Here is a 23,988-nt window from a genome sequence, read left to right as displayed (position 1 = left end):
AGACTTCCCCTCTGTTTTACTTCTAATGTTCGAGGAGTTGCCTGCTACAGGCGACTTTCGTTATTTCAACGTTGAAGAACCTGAAGAAGACTTGAGATTCCTTTGTAGAAAGTACGTACACACTGTAACACTATGAATACAGTCATTGAAATCAGCAAATCTTACTTTGAGAGGTCAGTGTGACTCAAATAGCGCAATGTTTAATGTTCAGCGAGACCGCTTAAATAGAAGTTCTCTTGAGCATCGGTAATGTATTGAATAATTTGTTTTTCGTGACAAGCTGAGTGGCAATGTTAGGGTGTGTATGTGTTTGTATATTCCACAGGGACACATACGTCCCTTATCTTCAACCCCCACTTTGAAGTTGAATACAACTCATAATACATCACGCACACACATATACTTCACAGTTCTGAATTTTGTTTTGTGGGAAATGCTCAGTTCTGTGATATCATCCGCAGTTATTTTTAGCAAAATTACTGAAAACGACCTCAGACACTTAGGTTTACCTAATTATCGCTGCTTTTGAACTTTTACTAAATCATCTTTCAACGCGTTATTTTTGTGTACGTTTAGAAATCTAAATATCGTACATTCACTCGGAAAATTCAAAAACGAAAATAGCACATTAGAGGGTATATATGGTGTATACAAATCACTAATGATCATTCTGAACAGTCACCAGTAACCCTAGTATCCTATAGAATGTTATAGTAAACACGCAAACACAAATGTTGACGTGAACTTTCCGCCATATTCATAGTTCTTACAAAATCACGTTTCGCATATGCCGGTTATGGAACGTCGATTACATCACGTATATTTCACCCTCAGCTGCGATGCACACATTCCTGAACTGCGCATTCTTTTTAGCACATAACGACAAATTATCTTTGTCACTGATACAAATGGTGCAGATGAAATCAAGCAAAATAAATAAGGTGTGAAAACGAACGCTTTGTTCGGAAAACTGCACTTGTTTAAAATGTAAGGGAAACAAAATTCAGATTTTACACTGTGTAGCATTTTCTCCTAGTTTGATCCTGTCAGATATTGCAGTGGTAGTGGCACATGACATTTACCCTGTGTGACACCGTGCTGAAAGAGCTGACAACGCCACATGGGATATGTAATGTAATCTTGACACTGAGAGATGGCCGCACACCAAGGTAACCAGAAGATGTCACGTCCTTTCTACCTATGTATTACAGCTACCTTTGATAAAAGCTATTTTAAGATGATTTTGCGCGTGAACTAGTCGCTTCAATCACTTGAGAAGAGTTTTGAATACAATAACATCAGTACGTTTGATATTCCTATTCCTGCTCCACATAAATGTTTTGACAACACTAATTTACATGAAACTATGGATGGTCTATATTGATGAACTACAAAACTGGCTGAATTAAGTTTGGATTTTCCAAAGGAACTGAAGACTTCCTCTCTTTTTTACTGCTGATGTTCGAGGAATTGCCTGTTATTTCAACGTTGAAGAACCTAAGAAGACTTGAGATTCTTGTTTGTCAGAAAGTACGTACACACTGTAACACTAAGAACATAACCATTAAACACAATTCCTGAACTGCACATTCCTTTTAGCACCCAGCGACAAATTGTCTTTGTCACTGATACAAATGGTCTAGAGGAAATCAAGCAAAATAGATTAGGTGTGAAAACGAACGCTATGTTCGGAAAACTGCACTTGTTTAAAATGTAAAGGAAGCATTCTTCTACAAGTTGCATGGACTGGCTCATTGTTTTGAGAATATGCATATGAAGAGTATCGTAGAATAAGGGAATTGTACGATTCCAACAATATCACAAGGATGCATTTATGAATCACTATCAAATAATGATGATGCCAGGTGTTCGCGAAAAGATGAGCTACCCTGCTCCAATGGTTGCAGCCGTCACAAACACATGAAAAGACAAGTCAATTGTTCATCTGAAAAAACCTCAAGGGAACATAATATTTATGTTCAAGTCAAAATAGGGAAAAGCCTTTGATTTTTGTCACTGATGTGCCAAATTTGAAAATGTCCTCATACCTTTAATCGTTTTGAAAGATTCACTAAGGCACTGAATGATACCCCGAAGAAACACCTTTAGGGCAAGAGTCGTGTGGCGATCTTTGGAATCTTTGTAGCAAAGTCCTACTCGATTCTAGCTCAAAAGTTGTAAAATGTGGACAGGAAAGGATGGAGCTGCCGGAACATATTGCTCCACATAAAGAGAAAGTTGGCTATTTGAAAGTTGAAGGCATCCCTCTTGTCCCCCTTGTGGAGAGTTTATAGTCACTCTGAATCGTTAAGCATTGATCTAAATATGGAACAGACTGGTCCCTTTTATTTCTAGGGGAGTTGGGTAAATCAGTGGAAGGGAATTGGCTATTTGGTGGCATCAGATCATTCATATACTTGATTTGACTTTGCCAATTCGAGCAGAAATTAATTCCGATTCATGTGCATAAAGAAACAGTTCAGCAAGAAGGAGAGCACAATTTGGGCCAGACGTTATTTTATGGCAGTGTGTTTCAATATTTGACAGTGATTGTAGCTGTGTTACATTGCTTCTGATTAAGCTGACGCTCGTTACACTGTGTGTGGACAGTGATCAGTCGTTATTAATATATTTGGGTATTAGTGTAGTGTGAGAACTTCCGGTCCCCTATACCGCGGACGGTGTTCGTAAGTTTTCGAAACACGTGGAACTTTCAAGTATCTGGTTAGACTATATAAGCTGACAAGAGAGTGTTTACGAATCTCTTTCACACATTTCGTCTATCCCGCATTTTCATCGTTTCATGGGAGGATCGCTCATCATATCTGAGTCTCTACCTTGCCCATCTCGGAAGCTTGACTACTGTCGCCGCTGGGTGAATATGCATATTATGTCTGCCTTTGCTATCACCACTGTATTTTTGTATTTGATACTGACCACTGACAACATTGTATATATTACCATTGAATATTGTACTACCACTCTATTCTAGTTCTTTTACTAACATATTTCTGGGTTAACATATTGTATAAATTTGGGAATCGACACGTAACAACGTAGTAACAGAATTAGTGTCGTATATCATATATCTTACCCTATGGCAAGTGTTAGAAGATGAAATGTAAAAGTAACTGCAAATGTACATGTACGTACTAGGTAGTTCCTTTGGAGTGTTATATTGAATATTGTAATTTCATATAAACAGGTAGATGAATAGACATTTCATTCTATTTTATATTAACTAAAACTAGATATATTACTTTAGCAAAATGTAAGTATTTGTATTATATATATATTAACTACATATATGCAATCATTTGTAGAAGAAATTTAACAAATTGTAACGATTCAACAACTCCGCGTTTAGTCACAAACAATTTACGAATTTATCCTGTTTTTGCATAATACAATCAATTGTTTGACCTGTTTGAATATCGTAATCACTGGATGATATACTGTTTACTGTATTACCTTTAGAATTGTATAAACTTAATAAAAAACGTAACAATTTATACGAATATCCTGATAATTCCATATAAATGGTGTTATTTTCATTTTTAATTCTGAAACAAGGGGACGAGATTTTTTCCTGCTATGAACGAGTATAAGGTGAGATACATATCAATCAATATACCAATGTCGTCTTTCTCCGACGCCGCCAGAGACACGACGTAAAACAAAACGGTATCAAATCGTCTGTAATTCATTACATTTAAGTCTAGACTAGTTCTCCATTAGTAATCGGACAAGATTACATTTTCATAATCAAGTGAAAGAGGGGATATAATTATTACTTTCAGTCCTAGATGTGGCATCTATTTTTCTATTACTTTATATTCTATGTAGTGCGAATCATACTATCTTTTTGTGCGCGTGTATACCCCCTATACCTAGCCTATCAGCGCTAATTATCTGTTGGCTTTCCTTGTTAAGTTTCCACCTTTTGTTATCTTATTACTTTTGTTGTTCGTACATGTACATATACATGCTCTGTGCCTCATATGATTCATTCACCTGATGAGTGAGTGAGTTTGGTTTAACGCAGCTTTTAAAAGTATTCCAGTAACATCACGACGTGTCAGCTTAATGTGGGAGGAAAGCCCGAAGTGATGCAGGTCTCAGACATTTACCAATTCGGTGAAACCCACAAGCATGGGTATGGTACTGACGAACCTAGAAACATATTCGGGGCGAACCGGGATTCGAACCCACAATCATAGGTTTCTACTGTGCCCAAGGGACGCAACTCTGCACAGCGAATCGCGGCGTCTTGACTGACTGTGATATGTAGACTCGGGAATTATTGGATTATATGGCTGTGTATTACACTCTTATCCGTATGTAACATTGTCATTTTATTGTTGTGAGTTTTAATGCGAGACACAGATATAAACTATTGATCTCTTATCTCTCTCATATAAGCTGATTCGACAAGGACCGCCAATTTACACCGTTGTGTACATGACAATCGATAACGAGATGAGGTTTGCGAAGAATTCAGTACAGCAGGTTACTGTTACCCCTCGTGAGGGACACGACTACAAACACTTTCCTGTTCTTAGACCATTAAATAATAGCTGGATTTGTGTGAGACGTACAGTTACAACGTAAAATCAGAAAACGCACAGAATTGTCGCGTCGTCTTTTCACAACATGAAATCTCTATAGTAAAAATGGTGCTGACGCTAGCCTTTATTCGGAGTTATAAAATTTGAATGGCGAGGATGTGCTTCCTAATGATGTTAGATATGAATATATCAATATCTATTATGTTTAGAAATAGTATGTTCAACCAAACAAGTCATTCATGCTGAAAAATAAAAAGAATTGATAAATTGAAAAAACCCGTCATTATTTAATTTTCTAGATACCCCAGATGTACCCAGCCGCTGACCGCCGCCTTTAAACTGCCGGTCACAATTTACTAAGAATTGATCAGAATTGAAGGATTGCAGCGACTGAAATTTGGTTGTTGTTGGTTGTTGGTTGTATAACGCCGCACATAGCAATATTACAGCTTATGACGACGGTCTGTAAATAATCGAGTCTGGACCAGGCAATCCAGTGATTGACATCATGAGCATCGATCTACGTTATTGGGATACGATGACATAATCAACCAAGTCACCGTGCAAGACCACCAGAACCTGTTAGTCGCCCCTTACGACAAGCATAGTCGCCTCTCACGGCAAGCACGGGATGCTGAACACCTATTTTTACCCGAATCTTCACGGGTGACTGAAATTTTGGATGATTATCAACCGAACACTGACTCAGAGGCAGTGGAACCTACATATAGTAGTTTAGAGCATTGGATCATCGTGCCGAAGACCCGGGGTTGATTTCCCACATGGGTAAAATGTGTGAAAGAACATCGTACTCTACCCCCCCCCCCCCCCCCCCCCCACACACACACACACACCTTAATATGGCTGAAATATAGCTCAACGCCAAATAATGGAAAATAAAAATGTCTTTGGATATGGTGGGAACGTTCAGAAAGCACTTTTGATGTGGCGTGGTGTGAATTTATATATAAACGAAAGACCCATTTATAAGGATGAAATGTTGTATGAAATTATGGGACGTATGAATATATGATGTGTGATTTTTTATATGAAAATGAGGTGAGGTGAGGTGAAATGGGGTTCAAAGCCACGTTCAAGATTATTGTACTTATATAGCGACGTGCAACGTGTGTGTCTGTGTGTGTGGCTGCTTGTACTTATGCCGATTAAAAGTGCTAGTCCACTGAGATACCATGCCGCAGTTAAACATGAATACCCCACTCAGACACAGTATACTGACTCCGAGCCGACCAGTCCTTGTTTTACTCCCTTAATGCCGAGCGCCAGACAGGATAACAACAAGTACCATCTTTTAACGTCTTTTGGTATATATGGAAATGAGATATAAAGGTGTGAAACCTATGAATGTATGTGAAAGACAAACTAATATGTAAAAAACAGACACGAACAAATACGTGAAAGAGAAGAGTACACGAGAAACGAGAAAAAGTATATGAAATACAAGCAAAGCTTTTTAAAAGTCAAACAAGAATATATGCGAAAGACAAGGATATACATGTACATGTAAGTCATATTCAAGAATGCATGTTATCGGCTAATGTAAGTTGTCAAGAATATACAATTACAGGGACGAAGCTCTTTCTAAGTAACGGTGTCTAACTATATTTTTCAGCTCCTGTTAAGTCTCTGACACGACAATATTACATAGACCTCCAACATAATTCCCTTGGGGAAGTAGGTTCCTTTGTAGTTTGCCAAAGAAGAAATAGGCACGCTATCGCGTGTCCCATTATTGATGTATCAGACATCCTTCGCTAATAGGTATCCTTTATAATTCATGTGTATCTCGAGTTATTGCTTTGGACTATAAACTGATATTTGTTAAGTGAACACATTATTGCAGAGCTAATCAAAGTAACGCACGTCAGTAGACAAAGGATCTGAAGTAAATTTTCAGAAATGTAATCAGTGAGATATTCATGATCAGACCTTCACAATCCCTGCATAACATTCCACCAACCCGTCTCTCCTACATTATATATTCCGCCAGTGACAGTTACCAGTGTGAGCGACCTGTGTAGCTTTCAGCAGCCGGCAGCTGTAACAGAAGCTAGAACATCTCTCTCAATGAAGCCTGTATCCCACACCCCTTCTCTCACCGTCCTCGACAGCTAGTGGACTGTGCCATGTGCGCATTCATAACGGCAACACAGAACGCCGAGGCTCTAGTTGTCGTCGCTACTGTAGGTGTGTCGCGGCGCCTTATGAAGGAGTATACGTTGGATTGGCGTTGCCTGTGATTATCCCGCGGTCAATAAGGTGAGGAACTAGCTGATGCACTAACAGCTGTTTACCTAATCCACTAATGTGCTCTATGTACCTTTACAATAACTATATTGAACGTGTCGGAAAGAATGTAACGAATACATTTTCTTGCGGATCTGCCTTATTAAAAGAAAAACTCCGTATTCAGATATTAGTATTGATAATGTAATTAACATTGTTAAGATCTGCAGTGACAATATAAACTTTCAGCACACAAATATATGATTCGTCTTCAATATAAATGAGTGGAACCGCGAAATTGGGAATTAAGAAAGAATATTAATGTCTTGAGAACAAAACTAAAACATTGTGACAGTTCCTTGAATTATTCATATTCCGAAGAGGTTTTACCGATGAACTTAGTTGTAAACTGTGTGGAAGGTCCATGTTTCAATGTACCAAGAAACGAGCTCGTATATGCTGTGGGTAACACTGTGAATACCTCACGTCGTGTTTGCATGGAGTTGATACTATGTGTCAATGCGGAGATTCATTTTTGTTTCAAAATATTTTAAAATTGTTCATGCATACTTTTCTATAAAGAAAGGATTTAATCGAGAGACTGAATACATATTTTACTCTTTTCTTTAAATTTCTTCTGTGATCTGTACAAAATTGCCAATGATCAGACATTCAAGACAACGAGACAGCCATCTGACAATTGCCCATGTTTTTACTGAAACTTCTACCTCATAAAACTGTGTGAAAAAAAGTTGACAAACAAGACTACGAGACAGCCATCTAACAATTGCCCAATCCTTTTACGTAAATGCAATATGATTTTACTGAAACATCTGCTCTTAAAAGATGTGTGAACATTCTTATAAAGAGACGACAAATGTTTAATTGGTTTTGACCGTATGAGAAAAGAACAAAATTCCCAAGGAGCTGCATGTAGTTATTGACTGGAGTTATCAGTGCAGTATTAACTCATATATTATTTAACTGAAGTTGTCAGTTCGGTTTGAACTGATATATTTGTCAACTAAAGTTGTCAGTGCGGTATAAACTGATACATTTGTTGACTGAACTTGTCAGTACGGTATGAACTTATATACGTCAGTACTGTATAAATGGGTGTAGTTGTTGACAGAACGTCTCAGTACTGCATCAGCTGACTTTATGATGAAGCCAATGCAGAACAGGCCTCCAATGTGAGTCTGCAATAACGTTGGTGCTAATATCTTGATTTCTATGGACGTCCTGTGTTGATTTTCTGGGTATTGCAAGTTGGAGTTCGATACAATATAATTGATTCTATTATGTGTTCCTCCAGATTAGTATTCATAATATTCATCTGAGAGTTGTATTACGGTGTTTTTTTGTGTTGACCTGCTGAGAGTTTTTAAAGTCCAGGGACACTTTGTACTGACTTTCTTGTGGCTGTATGTCATCACAATTGTTCGGTTCACGTACTAATATCCCAGATGACTTTAGTAGGACATTTTCCGAGCTAGGGCTTCATCTCGGGTGTTTTTGTCTTGACATATTTTCTTCTCCAAAGAGTTTGATATTCGTCCCCAGAATGATAACATTACCATTACCAGATTATCATTATAATATTCAACTGAAAGTTTTATTACGGTGTTTGTTTGAGTTGACCTGCAAAGACTTGCACATATTACGTAAATCACTTTACGAACAAAACCAAGATGGACAACAAAACTTTCTAAGAACTCCCCAAACTACTGGCGGCACGCTTCCTAACCATGTTGTCGCCTACAAGCGGCGTGTTACTTTAAGTGTTTAAGAGGCCGCCTTCTTCCATAGCAATTTCGGCTGACCTGTCACTCTTTGGGACTCATTTGTGTGAGCTTTAGTATTGCGAGTTTTAGTATTCATGGAATTTCTGATTTTGTATTCATATGATTTCTATTTTCGTATATTGATATGATTTCATTTTTATCTCTGGTTGCTCTGTTTATATGCGTTCGAACAGCTGTCCATCTCTCAGAAATAGAGTTAGATTGGCTCTCTTGGCTTTAGGAGATCTACGACATGTAGCGGATCTAGCTGCAGTTCTTGTTTAAACCGAGCCCGGGCTGGGACAGGGTCTTGATATTCCAGTAACAATTGAGCAACGGATTCAGATTGATGGCAAGATGGACAAACCTTATCATGGTGCTATTCTGAGGCGTGAGATGGCGATTTCAACTTTCCTTTCATTTGAGTATGAGTTTGGCTTTTGGAGGATCTTGGGTTTAATTTTGTATAGCCATCTGCCAATCTTACTTGCGTCCCACTGATCTTGCTATCTTTGGGCTATCGAGGCTTTGATTTTGCTTTATATTTCTAGTTTACTAAAGGGAATAGGCTGTATCTCCGCTTTGTCTAGAGCTAGCTTCTCTGGTGTGTCCGCTTTTTCATATCCATGAATATCTATGTCAGACGGGTACACTCCACATATTCGTATAGAATATTATTGACTGTGTTTGGCCCGGAGTCGGAGCTGATGGCTCGAAGTGCACTTAGCAAGTCTCATAGGACGACCGCCTTTGCTTCCGGTAATTCCAGTATGAGTTTGAGTGCATGATGAATTGTCTTCAATTCAGCAGTGAATACTGACTGACCATCAGGCAGGAGAACAGAATGTGCTTGGGGTTTGGAGCTGTGGATATGGATCCCATAACCAGCACTGCAAAACTTTCTAAGATCTCGCAAAACAACTGGCAGCATGCTTCCTCATCAGGTTGTCGCTTACACGTGGCACAATAATGAGTGATCATATTAGAAGGTTGTTTCGTTAATTCTATGACCTGCACAGTTGTGAGTGAGTATGGTTTTACGTCGCCTTTAGCAATATTCCAGCAATATCACGGCGGGGGACACCAGAAATGGGCTTCACACATTGTACCCATGTCGGGAATCGAACCCGGGTCTTCGGCGTGACGAGCGAACGCTTTAACCACTAGGCTACCCGGCCGCCCCTGCACAGTTGTGAGTTGTGAGTTCTGAGTAGCACAGTTGTGAGTTGTGAGTTTTAAGTAGCACAGTTGTGAGTTGTGAATTCCAAGTAGCACAGTTGTGAGTTGTGAGTTCTGAGTAGCACAGTTGTGAGTTGTGAATTCTAAGTAGCACAGTTGTGAGTTGTGAATTCCAAGTAGCACAGTTGTGAGTTGTGAGTTCTAAGTAGCACAGTTGTGAGTTGTGAGTTCTAAGTAGCACAGTTGTGAGTTCTGAGTTCTGAGTAGCACAGTTGTGAGTTGTGAGTTCTAAGTAGTACAGTTGTGAGTTCTAAGTTGCACAGTTGTGAGTTGTGAATTCCAAGTAGCACAGTTGTGAGTTTTAAGTTGCACAGTTGTGAGTTGTGAGTTCTAGGTAGAACAGTTGTGAGTTCTAAGTAGCACAGTTGTGAGTTGTGAGTTCTAAGTAGCACAGTTGTGAGTTGTGAGTTCTATGTAGCACAGTTGTGAGTTCTAAGTAGGACAGTTGTGAGTTGTGAGTTCTATGTAGCACAGTTTTGAGTTGTGAGTTTTAAGTAGCACAGTTGTGAGTTGTGAGTTCTAAGTAGCACAGTTGTGAGTTGTGAGTTCTATGTAGCACAGTTGTGAGTTCTAAGTAGGACAGTTGTGAGTTGTGAGTTCTATGCAGCACAGTTTTGAGTTGTGAGTTTTAAGTAGCACAGTTGTGAGTTGTGAGCTATAAGTAGCACAGTTGTGAGTTGTGAGTTGTGAGTTGTGAGCTCTATGTAGCACAGTTTTGAGTTGTGGGTTCTAAGTAGCACAGTTTTGAGTTGTGAGTTCTTAGTAGTACAGTTGTGAGTTCTAAGTACTACAGTTGTGAGCTGTGAGTTCTAAGTAGCAGAGATGCGAGTTATGAGTTTTAAGTAGCACAGTTGTGAGTTCTAAGTAGCACAGTTGTGAGTTGTGAGTTCTATGTAGCACAGTTTTGAGTTGTGGGTTCTAAGTAGCACAGTTTTGAGTTGTGAGTTCTTAGTAGTACAGTTGTGAGTTCTAAGTAGCACAGTTGTGAGTTGTGAGTTCTAAGTAGCACAGTTGTGAGTTGTGAGTTCTATGTAGCACAGTTGTGAGTTCTAAGTAGCACAGTTGTGAGTTGTGAGTAGCACAGTTGTGCGTTACACCTGTCGACTAATTATCCGGGACAGCTGGTTGTACTTCACACACAGCGACATCAAATGTATATCGATCAATTGTTTGGCAGACAATTAACTTACTGCTGGCCTTGCCTGCGTGTAATAACAAGCGTTACTAATAAGCGTTACTAAATAGTCATCCAATTAAGGTTTTCCTACAGTCGATTCTAGTGAACACTTGACTGGAAAATAGTTTTAGAAATAGTTTAGGACGAAATAGAAACCAAATTAGAGTTTGAATATACGTTTCAATGTGTTTATAGGGCATGGCTTTTCATGTTTTTGCTGGATACGCAAACCTTTTGGCGAATACTTAGTGTCATTATTGTTGGGTAGTGATTCATAAACATATGCTTATGATATCGTTGGATCAGTACAATGGACTCCGTTTTTTTCAGAAATTTTCTATGATTATGGGAAAAATGTGTCTCTTATTTATATTCAAGTGTGTTTCTATTTATATTCAGCTGACTGTCCAAGCGTTTTTTTATGATTATGGAAATGTGTTGTCGCCTTTATTGTATTTACCTTTATCACATCGTTGTGTGTCGTTACAATGAGAACTGTTTGCCATTCGAGCGCCGCCATGGAGCTCAAAGATAGCTCTTCCGACCTAAAATAGAAATAATTCACTTACTCGCTATTTACCACCAGTGGACTGACCAGAACGTGAATCAGCTGGCGATTTGATGAAACTGAGGTTAGAGGCTTCATTATCCAAAGTAGATCATCGTGATTACTGGTTCTTGATCCTTGACTCTCCCAAAGGGTAGGCCATGACGAACTTAACATTACGAATGTCGCAAACGACAGATCCCTTGAAGCCTTCTTGGCATTAGTCCCGGTGTTAGATAGCTAAGATGAATGTGCACCGGTATATATGGACTGCTATTTTCAGCCAGGAGTCCCAACGTAAAATGATAGCGACAAAACCCTTTCTATGCTTAAAGCAGAATGGATTGTAGGATTCCGACTGTATCATGAACACTTGCTTTTCAAACACTATAAACAATTGATGATACCAGATTTCCGCAATAAACACATACAAGTGAGTGAGTGGGTGAGTATTACGCCGCCTTTAGCAATATTCCAGCAATATCACGTCGGGGGACACCAGAAATAGGCTTCACACATTGTAACCATGTCGGGAATCGAACCCGGGTCTTTTGCGTGACGAGCGAACGTTTTAACCACTAGGCAAGTAAATTGTTTCCCTGAAAGAAGACTGAAACATATGGTACAAGTCAAAATAAGGAATTGCTTGGGACATCATCATGTTTGTCGCTGAAGCGTCAAGTTTTGAAATGTCACAAAACCTTTTGAAATCTTCACTGAAGCCTTGAATGTTGTAACCTTAATCAAAACATTCTTGAGCAAGGGTCGTATGACGCTCTGGAGTGGAGTTGTATGATATAAGTGAGAAAATACTGCAGTGTTGAATCCGAAGTGATTGAAACATGGGTTTTGTATAGGTTTTCTTGCAAGGTTGACATGCATAACTAGGTTGATGTCAACATTGATGAAATACCAGGAAAGATTTTTAAAGCCTTTCACAAATCTAGATCGTTGATTAACTGTCGTCAGCATCTGCTCACAATATTGGCCTGTCATGAACGATTCAGGAAACTTTTCCAATAACTGGATTTAAAATTTCAACATCATTAAAATACTTGGATAATACCCTAAAGGTTGTCATGCTCACATGAAAAGGATCGTAATAAAGAGCTTAAGGAAGTGACAAATTGAACAAAACCTTTTCTCACAAATGTATCCTCTGATGACGCCAACTGCTCGTAAACCAAACGTTTCTCTCAGAAAAAAACTTTGGCCTTGATATTTAGTTTTGTGCACGAAAAACAATGTTTTTCGCGGCAACTAAAATTCCCTTCAGTTCCATGCGGTAGTTGTCTGTTAATAGAGATATAGTCACATAATTTTCAAATCTATTTTGATCTCGGAGATGAGCGAGTATGATACATACTCAGACTGTAACATTGTGTCTCGAAATACACCAGTAACCTCGGAGATGGGACAAGTATGGTATATGCACATTTTGTGACATTGTGTCTCTATATCCACCAGTAACCTCGGAGATGGGACGAGTATGATATATACCAATCTTGTGACATTGTGTCTCTATATACACCAGTAACCTCGGAGATGGGACGAGTATGATATATTATATATATACCAATCTTGTGACATTGTGTCTCTTATATACACCAGTAACCTCGGAGATGGGACGAGTATGATATATACCCGTCTTGTGACATTGTGTCTCTTATATACACCAGTAACCTCGGAGATGGGACGAGTATGATATATACCAATCTTGTGTCATTGTGTCTCTTATATACACCAGCAACCTCGGAGATGGGCCGAGTATGATATATACTCATCTTGTGACATTGTGTCTCTATATACACCAGAATACACCATCGAGGATGGGACGAGTATGATATAACGGAGACTGCAGTAAGCTACAATATCTAGGTGGTCCGCGTTTGTACTTGCACATGTTACACCAGTGTCGATATAACGGAGATCACATCACAGTAAGCTACAATATGTAGATGGTCCGCGTTTGTACCAGCACATGTTACCCCAGTGTCGATATGGCGGAAGTCACAGTAAGCTTCTACACACAGGTGGTCAAGTAAATAATTGTACATATTAGGCCCAGTGTCGCCATACCTGAGACTACAGTAAGCTACAATTTCCAGGTGGTCCTCGTTTGTACTTGCAAATGTTACCCCAGTGTCGATATAACGGAGACTACAGTAAACTACAATATCCAGGTGGTCCTCGTTTGTACTTGCACATGTTACCCCAGTGTCGATATAACGGAGACTGCAGTAAGCTACAATAACCAGGTGGACCGCGTTTGTACTTCCTCATGTTACCCCAGTGTCGATATAACGGCGATCACATCACAGTAAGCTACAATATGTAGACGGTCCGCGTTTGTACTTCCTCATGTTACACCAGTGTCGATATAACGGCGATCACATCACAGTAAGCTACAATATCCAGGTGGACCGCGTTTGTACTTCCTCATGTTACCCCAGTGTCGATATAACGGCGATCACATCACAGTAAGCTACAATATGTAGACGGTCCGCGTTTGTACTAGCACATGTTACCCCAGTGTCGCCACAACGGAGACATAAGTTAGCTTCTACACCCAGGTGGTCCACGTCAGTACTTGTACATTACTCCTTAACAAGAGACATTGACGAGGTAGAGCAATGTCTTTTGGGGGAAAAACATAAACTTGAAGTGTTGTGTGACAATGTACCTTACCGTGGTTCCACAAGACTCAATCGTTTCCTGTTCTTCAACAAGCCATCAAATCATGCTGGATTTCACGAAATGACAAGTTTTATAGACATTCTTTTAAACATTAGCATTAGCCAATGCCTTGTATTCTGTGTCAAGAGCCATTCTGTCAGTCAAACTCGAAGCGACGAGGAGGTCGGGAGTAAGTGGCAGCCATTTACATGTCGTGGACACACTACGAGACCACTCCGGCGCTATTTTCCGACGTTTCAGCCATCAAGATTTGAGGTTACCCCTTCAAACTACGAAACAGACATATTTCGTTAATTGGAACACGTATAGGTTCAAGAAGTACTTCGGTGCAAAAGGTGCAAGTATTAGACAACCTTCTCCGAGGCTGACTTTTGAATGAGGTTCACTGATTTTCAGTGATCCATTCATACAATTTCCCCGTCTATATTACCTTTGACGCCCAATGGAAGCTGTTGCGGTAGATCCAGACTGGTTTTTCTGTGGAGTTGACATTTTACATCTGTCGGATATTAATCGCATAACATTGTTCAAAGTACTGCACACAATAATAATAATACTCCCCTAACAACGTTAAGCAAAACAACTATTACCAATAATATTAAACAGCTAAGCACTTTTATTGGTAACCACCTAGTATTTCACAAAGTACTACAATTATTGCATTGCACTTTTGATGAAAACCACCTGACGCAGCTAAGCACTGCAAATGTTGACCACAATCACCTTGCATAGCTATAAAATGTATGTCTATTACATTTCTGGGTTTTGCGAGAGTTGTAAGAGTTTTCAGTTCAATTAACATATATGTATTTCAACAATTATTCATGATTAAAGAAAATTATAGTGTAATCTTCTACATGACTTGGCGTCTAAATGAAACACTATGTATATTGCTTTTTATACGTGTGCAGCGTAGAGGTTGTTTGTGTCAAGGGTGGTGATGTGTATGTGCATGTGTGCCTCTTAAACAAGTCACTTCAAACAAGTAGACAGGCGATTATACATAACAATATAATTAAAATGACAGATGAAACTACTGTTTGTGACGTTTCATTATAAGCCATATAAGCCTATTAAATAATTTTAGTTAAGATACTGAGATATGTCAAATACAATTTGCTAATTACGGAAAAACAGTGAAGGAAGACAGTGAGAGCTCTAAGGCGATTAGAAAGTACATTGACGAGATTCACTCTCACACGCTGTAAAGATACATACGACTTTGACTTCAACAAGACGAGATGGGATTCGCTTTGAAGCCCTACATGGCAGATGCGGTTCACCAAATATACGCGAAGCCTGGATGCACTAGGACATTCAGTGGGCTGGTGGGGAAAGGGTTAAGTTCTGCTGGTCGGAGGGTGGTGCTCCTGCCAAGCGGGTGGTTGGCTACTGTCATCGTCGAGGGTCTAACGTGTCATCTAAGTCTTCACCAGTTAGCTTAGAAAGGACGATCATTTATTATATGGAGGAGAACGAGCGGGAGGGGAGATTACAGAAGAAATCAAGCGAGGGTCAGCAGCGAGGGGAGGATCATTAAAAATAATACACATATTTGGGTGGGTCATGGTATAATGGACATTAAATAATACAATTTTAAGATAATGATGCGAATGGAGTGTTGATGCGAGCAAGAAAGAACATTTTTGATACAAATTTTGAAACGAAGTAGATCCGGAAAAGTTGGAACTTGAACTAGCTAAGGCTTGGGGTCAGTGTTGTATGGAGGCTTGGGGTCAGTGTTGTATGGAGGCTTGGGGTCAGTGTTGTTGTATGAAGGTTTGGGGTCAGTGTTGTATGAAGGCTTGGATCAGAGTTGTTGTATGGAGGCTTGGGGTCAGTGTTGTTGTATGGAGGTTTGGGGTCAGTGTTGTTGTATGAAGGTTTGGGGTCAGAGTTGTTGTATGAAGGTTTGGGGTCAGTGTTGTATGAAGGTTTTGGGTCAGTGTTGTATGAAGGTTGGGGTCAGGGTTGTATGAAGGTTTGGGGTCAGTGGTGTATGAAGGCTTGGGTCAGAGTTGTTGTATGGAGGCTTGGGGTCAGTGTTGTTGTATGAAGGCTTGGGTCAGAGTTGTTGTATGGAGGCTTGGGTCAGTGTTGTTGTATGGAGGCCGGGGGTCAGTGTTGTTGTATGAAGGTTTGGGGTCAGTGTTGTATGAAGGTTTGGGGTCAGGGTTGTATGAAGGTTTGGGGTCAGTGGTGTATGAAGGCTTGGGTCAGAGTTGTTGTATGGAGGCTTGGGGTCAGTGTTGTATGAAGGTTTGGGGTCAGTGTTGTATGAAGGTTTGGGGTCAGTGTTGTATGAAGGTTTGGGGTCAGTGTTGTATGAAGGTTTGTGGTTGGCTACTGTCATCGTCGAGGGTCTAACGTGTCATCTAAGTCTTCACCAGTTAGCTTAGAAAGGACGATCATTTATTATATGGAGGAGAACGAGCGGGAGGGGAGATTACAGAAGAAATCAAGCGAGGGTCAGCAGCGAGGGGAGGATCATTAAAAATAATACACATATTTGGGTGGGTCATGGTATAATGGACATTTAATAATACAATTTTAAGATAATGATGCGAATGGAGTGTTGATGCGAGCAAGAAAGAACATTTTTGATACAAATTTTGAAACGAAGTAGATCCGGAAAAGTTGGAACTTGAACTAGCTAAGGAGGCAAGAGAAAATGGAAGTTATGCTGTAAATTTGCAGTTTTTTGCTTGTGTTAATTACCCAAAGGTCTTTCAGAGATGTGTCAAGCTTGATTCCTAAATCTTCACACTCATCTGAATGCCTGTCAAAGTGGAAATTTTCACACAGTCAGTTTTATATTACTTCCTGATGTGGAACCTATACAAGTTCATTATCAAAATCGTCGATGTTTGGAGGCCGGGGATCAGTGTTGTTTGAAGGATTGGGTCAGTGTTGTATGAAGGTTTGGGGTCAGTGTTGTATGAAGGTTTGGGGTCAGTGGATGTTGTATGGAGGCTTGGGGTCAGTGTTGTTGTATGAAGGTTTGGGGTCAGTGTTGTTGTATAAAGGTTTTGGGGTCAGTGGATGTTGTATTGAGGTTTGGGGTCAGTGCTGTTGTATTGATGCTTGGGGTCAGTGTTGTTGTATTGATGCTTGGGGTCAGTGTTGTTGTATTGATGCTTGGGGTCAGTGTTGTTGTATTGATGCTTGGGGTCATTGTTGTTGTATTGATGCTTGGGGTCATTGTTGTTGTATTGATGCTTGGGGTCAGTGTTGTATTGATGCTTGGGGTCAGTGTTGTATTGATGCTTTGGGTCAGTGTTGTATTGATGCTTGGGGTCAGTGTTGTATGGAGGCTTGGGGTCAGTGCTGTTGTATTGATGCTTGGGGTCAGTGTTGTTGTATTGATGCTTGTGGTCAGTGTTGTTGTATGAAGGTTTGGGATCAGTGTTGTATGGAGGCTTGGGGTCAGTGTTGTATGGAGGTTTGGGGTCAGTGTTGTATGGAGGCTTGGGGTCAGTGTTGTATGGAGGCTTGGGGTCAGTGTTGTATGGAGGTTTGGGGTCAGTGTTGTATGGAGGCTTGGGGTCAGTGTTGTATGGAGGCTTGGGGTCAGTGTTGTATGGAGGCTTGGGGTCAGTGTTGTATGGAGGCTTGGGGTCAGTGTTGTATGGAGGCCTGGGGTCAGTGTTGTTTGAAGGCTTGGGTCAGAGTTGTTGTATGGAGGCTTGGGGTCAGTGTTGTATGGAGGCTTGGGGTCAGTGTTGTATGGAGGCTTGGGGTCAGTGTTGTATGGAGGCTTGGGGTCAGTGTTGTTGTATGAAGGTTTGGGGTCAGTGTTGTTGTATGGAGGCCGGTGGTCAGTGTTGTTGTATGAAAGTTTGGGGTCAGTGTTGTATAAGGGCTTGGGTCAGAGTTGTTGTATGGAGGCTTGGGGTCAGTGTTGTTGTATGGAGGTTTGGGGTCAGTGTTGTTGTATGAAGGTTTGGGGTCAGTGTTGTATGAAGGCTTGGGTCAGAGTTGTTGTATGGAGGCTTGGGGTCAGTGTTGTTGTATGGAGGCTTGGGGTCAGTGTTGTTGTTTGGAGGCCGGGAGTCAGTGTTGTTGTATGAAGGTTTGGGGTCAGTGTTGTTGTTTGGAGGCCGGGGGTCAGTGTTGTTGTATGACGGTTTGGGGTCAGTGTTGTTGTATTTATAATTGGGGTCAGTATTGTTGTATGAAGGTTTGGGTCAGTGTTGTATGAAGGTTTGGGTCAGAGTTGTATGGAGGCTTGGGGTCAGTGTTGTTGTATGGAGGCTTGGGGTCAGTGTTGTTGTATGGAGGCCTGGGTCAGTGTTGTTGTATGAAGGTTTGGGGTCAGTGTTGTATGAAGGCTTGGGTCAGAGTTGTTGTATGGAGGCTTGGGGTCAGTGTTGTTGTATGGAGGCCTGGGGTCAGTGTTGTATGGAGGCTTGGGGTCAGTGTTGTTGTATGGAGGTTTGGGGTCAGTGTTGTTGTTTGGAGGCCGGGGGTCAGTGTTGTTGTATGAAGGTTTGGGGTCAGTGTTGTTGTATTTATAATTGGGGTCAGTATTGTTGTATGAAGGTTTGGGTCAGTGTTGTATGGAGGCTTGGGTCAGTGTTGTATGGAGGCTTGGGGTCAGTGTTGTATGGAGGCTTGGGGTCAGTGTTGTTGTATGGAGGCTTGGGGTCAGTGTTGTATGGAGGCTTGGGTCAGTGTTGTTGTATTGAGGCTTGGGGTCAGTGTTGTATGGAGGCTTGGGGTCAGTGTTGTTGTATGGAGGCCTGGGTCAGTGTTGTTGTATGAAGGCTTGGGGTCAGTGTTGTATGGAGGCTTGGGGTCAGTGTTGTTGTATTGAGTCCTTTGGTCAGTGTTGTATGGAGGCCTGGGGTCAGTGTTGTTGTATGGAGGCTTTGGGTCAGTGTTGTATGGAGGCTTGGGGTCAGTGTTGTATGGAGGCTTGGGGTCAGTGTTGTTGTATGAAGGTTTGGGGTCAGAGTTGTTGTATGAAGGTTTGGGGTCAGTGTTGTATGAAGGCTTGGGTCAGAGTTGTTGTATGGAGGCTTGGGGTCAGTGTTGTTGTATGGAGGTTTGGGGTCAGTGTTGTTGTATGAAGGTTTGGGGTCAGAGTTGTTGTATGAAGGTTTGGGGTCAGTGTTGTATGAAGGCTTGGGTCAGAGTTGTTGTATGGAGGCTTGGGGTCAGTGTTGTATGAAGGTTTTGGGTCAGTGTTGTATGAAGGTTGGGGTCAGGGTTGTATGAAGGTTTGGGGTCAGTGTTGTTGTATGGAGGCTTGGGGTCAGTGTTGTTGTATGGAGGTTTGGGGTCAGTGTTGTTGTATGGAGGTTTGGGGTCAGTGTTGTTGTTTGGAGGCTTGGGGTCAGTGTTGTATGGAGGCTTGGGGTCAGTGTTGTTGTATTGAGTCCTGGGGTCAGTGTTGTATGGAGGCTTGGGGTCAGTGTTGTTGTATTGAGTCCTGGGGTCAGTGTTGTATGGAGGCTTGGGGTCAGTGTTGTTGTATGGAGGCTTGGGGTCAGTGTTGTATGAAGGCTTGGGGTCAGTGTTGTTGTATTGAGTCCTGGGGTCAGTGTTGTTGTATTGAGTCCTGGGGTCAGTGTTGTATGGAGACTTGGGGTCAGTGTTGTTGTGTGGAGGTTTGGGGTCAGTGTTGTTGTATGGAGGCTTGGGGTCAGTGTTGTTGTATGGAGGCTTGGGGTCAGTGTTGTATTGAGGCTTGTGGTCAGTGTTGTTGTATGAAGGTTTGGGTCAGTGTTGTATGGAGGTTTGGGGTCAGTGTTGTTGTATGGAGGCTTGGGGTCAGTGTTGTATTGAGTCCTGGGGTCAGTGTTGTATTGAGTCCTGGGGTCAGTGTTGTATTGAGTCCTGGGGTCAGTGTTGTATGGAGGCTTAGGGTCAGTGTTGTTGTATGGAGGTTTGGGGTCAGTGTTGTTGTTTGGAGGCTTGGGGTCAGTGTTGTTGTATGAAGGTTTGGGGTCAGTGTTGTATGGAGGCTTGGGGTCAGTGTTGTATGGAGGCTTGGGGTCAGTGTTGTTGTTTGGAGGCTTGGGGTCAGTGTTGTATGGAGGCTTGGGGTCAGTGTTGTTGTATTGAGTCCTGGGGTCAGTGTTGTATGGAGGCTTGGGGTCAGTGTTGTTGTATTGAGTCCTGGGGTCAGTGTTGTATGGAGGCTGGGGTCAGTGTTGTATGGAGGCTTGGGGTCAGTGTTGTTGTATGGAGGCTTGGGGTCAGTGTTGTTGTTTGGAGTCCTGGGGTCAGTGTTGTATGGAGGCTTGGGGTCAGTGTTGTTGTATTGAGTCCTGGGGTCAGTGTTGTATGGAGGCTTGGGGTCAGTGTTGTTGTATGGAGGCTTGGGGTCAGTGTTGTATGGAGGCTTGGGGTCAGTGTTGTTGTATGAAGGTTTGGGGTCAGTGTTGTATGAAGGCTTGGGTCAGAGTTGTTGTATGGAGGCTTGGGGTCAGTGTTGTTGTATGGAGGTTTGGGGTCAGTGTTGTATGAAGGTTTGGGGTCAGAGTTGTTGTATGAAGGTTTGGGGTCAGTGTTGTATGGAGGCTTGGGGTCAGTGTTGTATGGAGGCTTGGGGTCAGTGTTGTATGGAGGCTTGGGGTCAGAGTTGTTGTATGAAGGTTTGGGGTCAGTGTTGTATGAAGGCTTGGGTCAGAGTTGTTGTATGGAGGCTTGGGTCAGTGTTGTTGTATGGAGGCCGGGGGTCAGTGTTGTTGTATGAAGGTTCGGGGTCAGTGTTGTATGGAGGCTTGGGGTCAGTGTTGTATGGAGGCTTGGGGTCAGTGTTGTATGGAGGCTTGGGGTCAGTGTTGTTGTATGAAGGTTTGGGGTCAGTGTTGTATGAATGCTTGGGTCAGAGTTGTTGTATGGAGGCTTGGGGTCAGTGTTGTTGTATGGAGGTTTGGGGTCAGTGTTGTTGTATGAAGGTTTTGGGTCAGAGTTGTTGTATGAAGGTTTGGGGTCAGTGTTGTATGAAGGTTTTGGGTCAGTGTTGTATGAAGGTTGGGGTCAGGGTTGTATGAAGGTTTGGGGTCAGTGGTGTATGAAGGCTTGGGTCAGAGTTGTTGTATGGAGGCTTGGGGTCAGTGTTGTTGTATGAAGGTTTGGGTCAGAGTTGTTGTATGGAGGCTTGGGGTCAGTGTTGCTGTATGAAGGCTTGGGTCAGAGTTGTTGTATGGAGGCTTGGGTCAGTGTTGTTGTATGGAGGCCGGGGGTCAGTGTTGTTGTATGAAGGTTTGGGGTCAGTGTTGTATGAAGGTTTGGGGTCAGGGTTGTATGAAGGTTTGGGGTCAGTGTTGTTGTATGAAGGCTTGGGTCAGAGTTGTTGTATGGAGGCTTGGGGTCAGTGTTGTTGTATGAAGGCTTGGGTCAGAGTTGTTGTATGGAGGCTTGGGTCAGTGTTGTTGTATGGAGGCCGGGGGTCAGTGTTGTTGTATGAAGGTTTGGGGTCAGTGTTGTATGAAGGTTTGGGGTCAGGGTTGTATGAAGGTTTGGGGTCAGTGGTGTATGAAGGCTTGGGTCAGAGTTGTTGTATGGAGGCTTGGGGTCAGTGTTGTATGAAGGTTTGGGGTCAGTGTTGTATGAAGGTTTGGGGTCAGTGGTGTATGAAGGTTTGGGGTGTTCTTGAATAAGGTGTCATAGAACATTGGCTCATCACTACTAGGTCCACATGTATTACAAAGAGTAAGTCTTATTCCTTCAAATTGTGATGATATAGTTTCCATTTACATAAGATTTAGTATTGTTGATTTGTATTTCAAAATTATTATTCAATAGAATGGCAACTCCTCTTGCGTTTGATTTGTATGGAACGATAATGCTTTTCAGTGCCCATTCATTTCTCATTGCGTTTTCATTTTCTTAAGAGATGTGAATATCTTGCTGACAAATTGTAGAGATTTTTCCGCCCGATTTTCATGATTCCTTTGCTTTTCATTTTTCTGCCAACACCTTTTATTGCAACTAGCTTTATTTTGATATTTAATTTTTAACGGATTTTGGGGAGAAGACCGACCGCATAGTGCAAACAGCATTTAACATGTGTAGTTTATAATCACAGAAATGAAATAAAAGCTTGTGTAAACAGAAATATATAACTACCCAAAGGTGGCGTTATTCTATAATTGCTTCAGATAAAAGTTAATGGCAGGTACGTTCTTACCCCTTTCTAGCGTCTAAACATCTATTAAGGGAAGAAGTTTTACATGTGGCTGCAATACGAATTGACGTAGTGGGATCAGTAACATTAACCTGCTTAACTTTAATTTTCCCAAGATTTTACACGCATGTGGAGTATGAAGTAACTATATGTATGACCTTATGCACCTTATGGACACTTACTGAAGATTCAAGAGAACAAAGTAGAAAGGGATAAAACTGAAAAAAATCCAAATTAAAATCAAGGCATTTGATGTAGTTGTTGACTGAACTTGTCAGTGCGGTATGAACTGATATATTTGTTGACTGAACTTGTCAGTAATGTATGAAAAGGTGTAGTTGTTGACAGAACGTCTCAGTGCTGTATGAATAGGTGTAGTTGTTGACAGAACGTCTCAGTGTTGTATGAATAGGTGTAGTTGTTGACTGAACGCGTCAGTACGGTATGAATAGGTGTAGTTGTTGACAGAAGATCTCAGTGCTGTATGAATAGGTGTAGTTGTTGACAGAACGTCTCAGTGCTGTATGAATAGGTGTAGTTGCTGACAGAACGTCTCAGTGCTGTATGAATAGGTGTAGTTGTTGACAGAATGTCTCAGTACTGTATGAATAGGTGTAGTTGTTGACAGAACGTCTCAGTGCTGTATGGATAGGTGTAGTTGTTGACAGAACGTCTCAGTGCTGTATGAATAGGTGTAGTTGTTGACAGAACGTCTCAGTGCTGTATGAATAGGTGTAGTTGTTGACAGAACGTCTCAGTGCTGTATGAAGAGGTGTAGTTGTTGACAGAACGTCTCAGTGCTGTATGAATAGGTGTAGTTGTTGACGAACGTCTCAGTGCTGTATGAATAGGTGTAGTTGTTGACAGAAGATCTCAGTGCTGCATCAGCTGACTTTCTGATGAAGCCTCAAATGTGAGTCTGCAATAACGTTGGTGCTAATATCTTGATTTCTATGGACGTCTTGTGTTGATGTTCTGGGTATTGCAAGTTGGCGTTAGATACAATATAACGGTTTCTATTAAATGTTCCTCCTGATTACCATTCATAATATTCAACTAAGAGTTGTATTACGGTGTTTGTTGGTGTAGACCTGCTGAGAGTTTTTAAAGTCCAGAGAGGGTGTGAACCTTTATACTGACTTTGTGGTGGCTTTATGTCATCATAATTGTGACTTCGGTTCACGTACTAATATCCAAGATGACTTTAGTAGGACATTTTCCGAGCTAGGGCTTCATCTAGTTTGTTTTTTTGTCTTGCCATATTTTCTTAACCAAAGAGTTTGATATTCGTTCCCAGAACGATAACATTACCTGCTCTCTTCTTAATTGATTCTATTATATGTTCCTCCAGATTATCATTATAATATTCAACTGAAAGTTTTATTACGGTGTTTGTTTGTGTAGACCTGCAGAGTCTTTGCACCTATTACGTAAATCAGTTTACCAACAAAATCAAGATGGACCAAAAAAATGTCGCTTCCTCACCATGTTGTCACTTACAAGTGGCACAATAATGAAGGATTATATATGGAGGTTGTTTCATTAATTCTATGACCAGCACAGTTGTGAGTTGTGAGTTCTAAGTAGCA

At 41.3% G+C, this 23,988-nt stretch overlaps 1 protein-coding gene across 1 annotated transcript in view; it reads left to right on the top strand.

Moving 5' to 3' along the window:
• The first annotated feature begins 6,611 nt into the window (after positions 1 to 6,611).
• Positions 6,612 to 23,988, top strand: part of LOC124111721 (gastrin/cholecystokinin type B receptor-like) — a 28,581-nt gene continuing 11,204 nt past the window's right edge. The window contains exon 1 of the mRNA XM_046471501.2: positions 6,612 to 6,848. The gene's annotated coding sequence lies outside the window, so the exon portion shown is untranslated. The remainder of the gene's footprint in view (positions 6,849 to 23,988) is intronic.

Source organism: Haliotis rufescens, unplaced genomic scaffold (assembly GCF_023055435.1).
Source record: "Haliotis rufescens isolate VD_foot unplaced genomic scaffold, xgHalRufe1.0.p SCAF_12, whole genome shotgun sequence".
NCBI lineage: Eukaryota > Metazoa > Mollusca > Gastropoda > Lepetellida > Haliotidae > Haliotis > Haliotis rufescens.
The sequence above is the reverse complement of the archived record's forward strand: the minus strand, read 5'-3'. Positions and strand labels throughout refer to the sequence as shown.